Raw genomic sequence first — 10,895 nt, 5'->3', positions numbered from 1 at the left:
TCTAGTTTTGCACTCCTCGGCGCTTGAAAACATGCAGTTACTTATACGCACTATGCATGTGCACCACTTACCTCACATGAAATGCTCAAAAAATAACAAGAAAGTCCCCTATAGATAACATTTCAGTAGTTCAAATTTGATAAGATTTATTTCAAGGCAGTTTTTAGTTTCGACTGAACCCACAGTTTTAAGTGAAGTCCGAATCGCGGTATAATTGAATCCAATGAGTACTCTCACTTTAAACTGCAACTCCTGCCTATCTGTGTATAAAGTGGACTTAAAATTGGTTAAAAAAGGTATTCCAGCAACAAATACTACATACAGAATTCAAAAAGAAAATTTGATTTTTGCCGAAATTTACTACTTTTATGCTGAAATATGATCCCTTAGTAAGTCAAAAATACTTTTATTAGTGACATCTTAAAACTGCTTTCCTGCGAGGAGGAGCTAATATCTGACAACGTCTAGCCTGCTTCTCTTAAGCAGTGCTTAAGTTACAGTTTAACATGGTAACAATGAGACAGCAGGAGGAATTGTTTGGGTAAATATTCCTAGCTGGGGAGAGAACATTCCTCCTTCACTTCGAGCACTGAAGCAATGACCAACGAGAATTCTATTGTTATTACAAGTTGAAGGATATGTTATTTCAGCACTTCCTAAACATTAAGAAGTTGAACCTAATTTTTAGAACAGTAAACTATTTTGATCATGGATGCGTGGGCTAGATTTAATCTCATACTTACGAAACTCCATACATCACTTTACATTTAATATTAGCTCAGCCACAGGTGTAAGTTGACGGGGGCAAGGGAGGGGATTCGTCCTCCCCAAAATGTCCACGTTTATTAAAATTTACACTAGGGTTATTATTTTTCAACCTTGTGGAACGTAAGGTTTATGTTCTGCCCCCCCCCCCCCCCCGCAAGTTACACTTCTGAGCTGAACTCACTACTCCTAATTCGTAAGCGGCATGCAAAAGAAAATGATAGAATTACTTTTTTGAATCATTCCAAGATGTGAGATACTTCACCACAACGACTGAAACTACACCACATACTATAGATGACATATTCAGACAAAACACTAAACAAAGAATCCACTTTCATGATGGATGGGAATTTCTGGGAAACTTATTGTTATTCCAGTAAGTCAGTCTCCTGTTAGCTCTATCTCATGTACTTGGAAACACAATTCGAATTGAACTGTGGGAGACAGGTGTGCCCAACTCCCCTCCACACATGTTCTAAATTTTTGAACTCCTTCCAACCTGGGAAGGAAATATTTTTTTCCCTTTTAAATAATGTTATATTGTTGTATTTTTTGTTATTATCAGTTGGGTAATCAGCCTTGTAAATTGAAATCAAGTATTCTAGTTTGATCTAGCGTGGATGCATATTGCACAGTGGATCGGATCCCTCTTTAACCTTTAAGTAGGTAGGTGGCCAAATTGTACACAAGTGGGTAGTGGGGTGCTCACGACACCCCACAGAAAAAAATACACTTACAGTTATATTTCTAACATTATAATTGTAATATATGTAATTTTACATTATTTGTACGGTTGTAAGATTGCGAATAATGAAAATAACTAAATTTGAATATTTTAAGGACATTTTTATAATTTTCCTTTTTCCTTCTATTTTATAGGGACAATTCCTTATTTTATTATATTTTTTACTTTTCCTTCCAAACAGAATACACAATAGTTACTGAAAAGATTTATATTTAATCATTACTAATTAAATGGTAAAACATGAACATGAATTTGAGGCTACAAAAAATATAGAAAACAGATACAGGCCTATAATTTTTGAATATCAGTACAGTTCACCTAAAGAAAACTTGTCAGATAAGGATCTGCAAGAGAATTTACACTTTGGACAAACGTGATTCTTACGATGTATACACTAACATTTTACATGTGGAACTTGAGATTTTGGATTACAATTAGATTCATAATTTTCACTCCAGTTCACCTCCAGAATCAGTGTCACATAAAGATTTGCAAGAGCTTTTACACTTTTGGCAAATATGTTCCATATGATTCATACACATAAACATTTTACATTTATAACATGAACATTCACGTCCAATAACTCTAATAGCTTTTTGACACGTTCCTGTTCTTTCTTGTATTCCATTTCGAAGAAAAGAAAAACCACAAGTATTGCAACATTCGAGCAAAATAAAGTTTAAAACAATACGCAAGTAGGTAGGCGGGGTGCTGATGACACCCCAGAAAGCGGAGCTCTTTGTTATTGTTAACCAGCGCACAACAATCAGGCGACTAAAAGACCTACCCTTCAAGGAGTAAATAACATGAAGGTAACGGAAAAATGAACAGTGTTGCCAACTTATAAGACTATTTTTTTTAACAATATTTAGACCTGGGGTGTTGTGGCCACCCTACATACCCACTTAAAGGTTAAGCTGTAGGTTCATCTCGATTAGCTCATATGAGTATAAAGCGTACTTGAAACAAACTTTGACAAACATCTTATATGATATTATTCATTAAGAATTAAAGCTTTAATACTTTCTAAATATGATAAATCTAGACTCAATTTAACAAAGTCTACGATAGTAGAAACATTATTTTTCGTAGAACTAATCTAAATTTAATTAGTAGCTAATTATTGACATCTCGTAAGCGTATGCTATAGCATTGTAAATTTGAGTTTTATAATATTACAGGTTTCTTATTATCATTGTCCTGTGTTTAAATATTGAGAAAGCCATGGATAGGCCTGAGTCTGACCATTCATCTACCTCATCAGTTCATGAATCATCCTCATCGTCATGATTAAGCCAAGAGGCACAAAAGCAAATGTATGTAAATTATAAATAGAAATAGTTTCATGTTATTTTTGTTACAATGAATCATCTTTATGAGGTAAGAAAGCATTTGAAAGTTTTGAAAATTTATGAAGTTCTCCTTCAATTACAACATTTAAACACAGGAGTTCGAGAGCAATGACTATTGCCTTTATGACACCTAAAGTGATTTGTATACATTTCAGCATCAACTCTGTGTAAAACAGTGTTCGGAAAGTTTCTGTTTAAAATTTACTGGGATGCAGGTACAGTACAGTTATTTACGTATTAGCTCGGTTACAGTTGCATTAATGTCATGCATATCATGTTTAATTCATGACCAGTAGTGGTGTTTAGCAATTGGAAAGGGGAAGGGGGGCAAGGACAGTTTATTTTCTTTGTAGACAAGGCTTGGCATTCCGAGGCCATAGTGTGGGGGCAAAAAGTGGCAAAAAGTGCGCGGCAACTGCCCCCTCCCCACTCCCCCGACTGTGCATGACCTGCAATCCACCTGTTCTTTTTTCTGTAAATTTACATTTAATTGTCATTAAATTATCAATAGCCTCACATATCTAAACATAAAAATTAAGACGTAAGCAAAGTATATCCATGTTTTTGAGAATCTGTCATGCAAGACATCTATTGCTGTGCGAAATCATTGAAAACTGGTGGGGGGGATAAAGTTCTTCATCTTCAAACACCCTCCCCCCCAAACATATGTGTATATTATACGATATACATATTTGTAATGTTAATAAAAGTAAAAATAAATTACTCAATTAAAAAAAATACTACTATTATTATTATTAATACTATTATTATTATTAATAATTGCCTCCCCGATAGCGAAATGGTAGCATCGTCGCCTTGTAATCAAGGGTTCCCGGGTTCGATACCCGGTGGAGGCACATGGCACAGTGGTTCGGATCCCACTTTAAACTATAGGTCCAGTCCCGATTAGCCTTACTGTGCATAAAGTGGACTTAAAACACCAAACACCAAACCAATCAATCAATATTATTAATAATACTATTATTATTAATGACATAAATGAAATTAATTTGTTACTTGCATACATATCAGATATTGCAAAGAAGCTAATTTCCTTATCAACTGGTTAAAGATGTTAATAAATTATGAAATAGTTCAAGTGGTTTTATTATGTGTAAGTTTTTGTTTAGTTTGTGCTGTATGTTAATATAAATCAATTAGCTTTCATGCTTATATGTCTTGCATTCTTGTTTTACTTTTATTGTACGTATCGATGTAGATTTGTTAACGATCTCTTGAGACAGAAATAGCATGCAATACTCACAACTACACTAATTTGTGGGTGTTCTCGATATTTTGCCTATTCTTAGTAAAGTATATTTGGAATTAAAAGTAATTGCTTATCTTTTGTTTGCTATAACAAAAACTCTCACCCCCGGAAATTTTTGGTGGGGGGAATTTTGAGGCCAAGATTGTTGGTGGGGGGGGAATTCCCCCCGTCCGCCCAGGATTTCGCACCCTGATTGAGCAACAAATTTATGTACATAAAAATTAAGCTGAGGGGCGAAATTTTCTTCCACGCGAAAAAGCATGAAAATAGTACCGTGGAAGTAACTGATAATTTCCTCACTCCTTACCGACTTATATTAATAGTCACTCATTTTAAAAAGTAACCGTTACAGTTACTCGAAAACATAATCGAAACCAAACAATGTTCGACCAATCTTTTTCCAGACAGTAAAATAATAAAAATCAAAGGTTAGCACAAATATACAGACAGGCGCGTCGCCTGATAATGTTCACATGAGCACGTGAACACTCATGTATATGTCTTAAATTACATACATATTATATGCACACACACACACATACGTATATTTATTCGAAAAAATACTTTGTTTGATATACGAGTATATACACACAATTTACTGTGACACGATTTCTTTCACGTCTGATAACTTTTTTAGATAGTTGGTAACACTGACTCCTACAGTGTTCCACGGAGGGCGTTGAACACAATTGATGTGTGTGTTGCATAGAGCTGACAGCTAAGGGGCTGTTGGCCACAATACCCCGAAGATGTTCACTTCGATGTGCGAACACTGATGCAAGCGACAATACTTCTTTCATTCGGCACAGAGTGCAGCATATACAAGGCATGTCTAGCGGGACTCGAAAAGGTCTGTGCTACATAGTTGCAAACTTTAGCGACAATTCGCTAAACCTGGCGGATTTTAAGAGGGAGAGGGACAATTTCCCCTAGGTCCTTCTTGTATATCATGATTTTGGGGGGAAAGCGTTGAAAATAAATTGAACTGTTATTCTCACTTTTTCAATTGAATATGAAGTTAACAAGGAAGAGGAGTAAATCTGCATTCAGTACAAAAACATTATTGTGAACACTCGTATGCGAACCGCACGCGACGCCACTGTATACAGATCTGGGCTAGTTTTGCTAGATACATAGTCAACACTAGAAATCGAATCCGGAATAGTTGCTTACAAGGAAATAAGAATAATTGGTAAACTAATGACACAAAGCGAAAATATTCGAGGTCAAATATATCCGATATTTTCTGAGGAAATTAATTCTCAAGCCTGTATCTCTTTCTGTAATTATGGTTAATAGAAATGACACAATAATCTAATACTGCCATTTCCCGGTGGAGGTAAATTGTTCGGATTCCACTTTGAAGGCCCAGTCCAGATTAGTTTATTTGGATATAAATTGAACCTAAAACGAATAGTTGTAATCGTAATCTTGTGAATATAATGTGTGTATTTGAAGCTGTTTCTAATATCTAGAAATAATGTGTGTATTTGAAGCTGTTTCTAATATCTAGAAAAATCTGCACATTATAATTCCAATGATACGTTTTATATGTTTACAATATTTTCTGTGCCTCATCCATGCAAAAATTCTATGACCGCCTATGGCACGGTCTCTGTTATATCCCGCCTGGAGAACGCTATGAGGGCGTTGTAATCTTTCATCGTGGCAACAGAGTAGCGTTTTTAATACGGTGGGGAAAGGATGTTAAAATTCTCAGCTACATTAGCGGCAAGAGTTGTCTTCGGTGCATCCGGCACGACCTCACGCTTCTCCAGTTTTAGAGCAGAGCTCTGCCAGGAAAGAAAATAGAATTGTGACGTCACTCGGCGTGCTCGGGTTACCGCGGCGGAGTCTGGCACTGGATGAAGGCATTTGTGGGAATCTTTAGGGGGGGCACGGTGGGGGAAGAGGGGGAGGAAATTCAGACCTCCGCCATCATCGGGATCGTCCGGAACGAGCCTTGACTCACGGGAAAACGAGAAAATAAAAAACAAGATTTTTAGACATGGATCTCTATCATAAGTTTCTTACGTGCTAGAGTATGCCGATATTTAGCTCGTTTTTCGCTTCGCGCAATTCAATATATTTGGAACTGAATGATTCTGAGTAATTGATCGAATCTTATCTATCATTGACAAGCACAGACAGGTCTATATTTTAAAGGGGTTCGATACAAAGTGGAAGCACGTGGTTGTTCGGATCCCACCTTAAACTATAGGTACAGTTCCTATTAACCTACCTGTGCATAAAGTCCACTTATTGTATAGATAGGCTAATCGAGGCTGGACCTACAGTGGAATCCAAATCACTATGAGCTTCCACTGGGTATCGAACCAGGGACCGCTCGATTAATAGGCAACGGCGTTACCACTACGACATCGGGATAATTGCATGATAATTGGCTCCTATGAGTTCCCCAACAGCTACTAAAGGCGGAATTTGATAGACAAAAAGAGTAACGAAATACCAATTTGTTACCTATCTATTTTACGACACATACAAGGACAGAGATAATAGTAGGCAAATTGTAAATCGCAATTTTTATCCTACATCCTGTGTTGTTTTATGAAATGGAATTATGTTGATGTGAAGCAAATGTTTTCAGCTACTCATTAAAGTTTTTATTTCAATTCCTTATCATCGCATTGTGGAAAACAGACCGAATGAAAATGTTCATGTACAGGTCGTCTACTATAACTTTTACTGTTGGATGTACAGTCATCGGCAATAAAAATGGGACACCTAGGTCCTCAAATACTCGCTTTAATGCAAGGCGTAATGTGTGTTGTCTAACTCTACGGCGATGATAGAAGTTGGTTGCCATCGAAAATCTGCTATTAAAATCCACTTATCGCCGTACAGTTAGGCAACACACATAACGCCGTACAGGGAAGCGAGTATTTCAGGATATATGTGACTGTACAGTGGGATACGTAAGCATTACCAAGCAAATTGTCCATCACATGTTTATTCTCTTTGCTTTACGAAAAGTAAATCAATAATTGGGGCAAAACGTCAAACAAGCTGCTGACAATCTTTGCATAAGCATAAGCAGTGCTCAGTTTCTTAAAAACACGTAGGATGCAAGACACAAATGAATGAAAATTGTTGTAGATAATTTACCGAGCAACACTTGTGCATCCCACTGTACCTACCGGCATCTCAGAAAACAATATAACTACATTTATAATATTTCGTGGAGTGAAATACTCGCATCAGATTCTCGAAATGAATAGAATGTTTGCCGAGCCTAACTAAAAACTAACAACTTGACAAGTACTTCTTTTCGTGGGAATAGAAAATCGATTGTGTCAGTTCATAGATGTTTGGCATATCGTAGGTACGTTCAGAAGAAATATGCTGTTGTCTTATCGATTTTTTTTATTTTTGCGCCACTTTTCTGCCACTATTTGGTTAATCGCGACTATTAGGAGATGAGTGATGATCAGATGAAATTGATGAAGGGATACCCACATAGAACGACTCGTGACTCGAACTCGTGACTCTCCATGACGAAATTGAAAACTGGCCACGTCACGCGTTCGGGCACCGAGGAGGCTGGAGTTTACTTGGAATCATTAAAAAGCGATCTAAGAGCCCTACACTATGTACCGTAGTACTTACTGACTGTGACAACCTAATAACTGGGAAAAGATCAAGAGGAGTAATACACAAAGAAAGAGTAGTTTTCAATCAAGAACGGGAGGTAAGTACGTGTCTATAAATATATTTGGAGAGGGGTCCTCGTAAGCGAACCAAAAAGCTCTTATGTAATAACAATAATAATCATAGTTGTTTTATTAACATATGGTGTAAATTCATTAATATGTCAAATTCATAAATTAATTTGTTTAATATGGAATAAAGAAGAAATCCCTCAACAGTGGAAAGAATCCATAATTGTTCCTGTGTTTAAAAAAGGTGATAAAATGAACTGCAATAATTTCCGTGGAATTTCTCTACTCTCAACAACATACAAAATATTGTCTAACATTCTTTAAACAAGACTAACACCATATGCTAATGAAATTATAGGTGATTATCAATGTGGATTTAAACGTAACAGATCAACTACAGATCAAATTTTTCACATCAGACAGACACTTGAGAAAAAATGGGAATATAATGAAAATGTCCATCAGCTATTCATTGATTTCAAAAAAGCATATGATTCGGTCAAAAGAGATAAATTATATAATATATTAGTAGAGTTTGGAATACCTAAGAAGCTTGTTAGTATGATAAAAATATGCACCAGTGAAACAGAAAGTAAAATTCGTGTGGGTATTAATATGTCTGACAAATTTACAATTCATGATGGGTTAAAACAAGGAGATGCATTATCTCCATTGCTCTTTAATTTTGCCTTAGAATATGCTGTAAGGAAGGTAAAAGAAACTAAAGAAGGACTAAAATTAAATGGTGTGACTCAGTTGTTAGCATATGCAGGTGATGTAGACTTACTGGGGGATGATGTGAATACAATTAAGAATAATGCTAAAATATTTTTCAAAACTGCTAAAGAGATACGTTTGGAAGTTAACAAAGAGAAAACTAAATAAACTAAATATATGCTTACAGGCCGAAACCAAGTGTTAGGTAATAATCAAAATCTAATTATTGATAACAACTCGTTTGAACCAGTTTCCAAATTCAAATACTTAGGAGTAATATTAACAAATGAAAATTGTATTAAAGAGGAAATAAAAAGTAGGTTTAATTCAGGAAACGCATGTTACTTCTCTCTTCATAAACTTTTGTCTTCTCGTTTAATATCTAAGAAACTGAAAGTTAAAATATACAAAACAGTAATTTTGCCTGTAGTATTATATGGATGTGAAACTTGGTCCCTTACATTGAAAGAGGAACATAAATTGAGAGTATTTGAAAATAAGATCCTTAGGAAAATCTTTGGACCTAAAAGAAATGAGGAGACAGGTGAGTGGAGAAGGTTACATAATTTAGAACTACATAATTTGTATTCATGTCCAGATATGATTAGAATAATTAAATCAAGAAGACTTAGGTGGGCAGGCCATGTGGCACGAATGGGAGAGGAAAGAGGAGTTTACGGGATTCTTGTTGGGAAACCTGATGGTAAGAGACCTGTAGGAAGGCCAAGACGAAGATGGAGGGACAACGTTGAGATGGACCTAAAGGAAATCGGTAGGAATGGAAAAGAGTATATAGATCTTGCTCAAGATAGGGACAGATGGAAGGCCTGTGTTGCTGCAGCCATGAACCTTCGGGTTTTAAGAAGGCTAGAGAGTTAGTTAGTTAGTTAGTTTTATTAAGATAATATATAGCTGTTTTTATTAAGAATAATAATTGGTAACAGTTCGTTATATCGGAGACACATTTAAATCGGATATTTTGTGTTTCGCATGGTTCGTACTTACCAATTGTGTATTGCGGAACATAGTTCAAGGTGCCATTATGCTTTTTACACGAAAACAAACTCAATTTTTCACATTCTGAGTGTTTTTTTTTATTCCTTTCTTCGCTTCCGGAACACACAATATGGCGGGCACATCTTGACTCACGTTGTGGGTATGCAGTGTTTCAACTTTCTTCACCGAAAAATACCTACTATCGTGTTCGTCACCGGTGGAAGTTATACATTATGCACGGGTAGCTGCTGACGGATAGCCCCACGAACCATTCACGGATAGCCCCATGGACCATTCATGGATAGTCCCACGAACCATTTCCATAAGGTTAGGTTAGGTTGGGTTGGGTTAGGCAAGCATAGTAAAAAAAAAAGGAGTTTGAAACACTGACAGTGGGTTACGTCATCGAACGTGCGGCCCAATTCACTTACGGGAAGCATGGCAATTGTGCGTCGGCGGGATATTTATCTTGAAAAATATATGATTTGCCTGTCAAATAGATTCCACGATGAAAGAAAATACCTCCACGAACGTTGGAAACTCATTTCCGTAAGTAGTTTCTTCTGTAAAAATGAAGAAATGTGTCTCCAATATAACGAACTGTTACCTAATGATCAGTGGCGTGCCCAGGATTTCCGAAAGGAAGGGGTTATGTGCACATTTTTTAAAGTATTCAGTCCTCATTTTGCCATATTTTCCTGCCCTTGACGTTCTTTTTCTTTAATACTGGACCAAAAAGGGGTTATAACCCCCACCAACACCCTTGGGTACGCCACTGCTAATAATCTATCAAGCAGTGGCGTAGCGTTATAGTACGCCCGTACGCCCGGCGTTCCCAGATTTAAAATTTAAAAAATGCGTAAATGCTGTAAATAAATGCTGTATAAAGTAAATCTTGACTAATTTCAAATTTGTTTGACCTTCATGGCATTATAATAGCTATTTTTCGCGATCCGCTTGCAACGCTTCACTAACAACACTCGTTCTAGCATATTTTTTTTCAATGCCTTTCCTGGCCGGACGCCGAGCAGGTTCGGCGTAAAGGACTCTATATTCCTTGCTACCTACCCGACCCTGTGGCCGAGTGGTTAGCACATCAAGCACACAAGGGTCCCGGGTTCGAATCCCGGTCAGGCTTGGTTGTTTGTGAATGAGTAGTGGGAAAGTATATAGGATAAACCCAAGAAAGTATGAACCCCCCTCAAGCAGATTTGGCTACACTTAAAACAAGCTCAACATGCCCATATGAGCTTTTTGCTCAAGTGTGGAACCCTGTCTAATCCAAGATTTTTGTAAAAATGTCCTCAAAAATTTCCTGATAAAGTATGACCCCCCTCAGATTGATGAGGCTACACTTATAAAAGGCA

This window comes from Lepisma saccharinum, chromosome 19, assembly GCF_977018435.1.
Source record: "Lepisma saccharinum chromosome 19, izLepSacc3.1, whole genome shotgun sequence".
Lineage (NCBI taxonomy): Eukaryota > Metazoa > Arthropoda > Insecta > Zygentoma > Lepismatidae > Lepisma > Lepisma saccharinum.
This window is presented reverse-complemented; position numbering follows the sequence as displayed.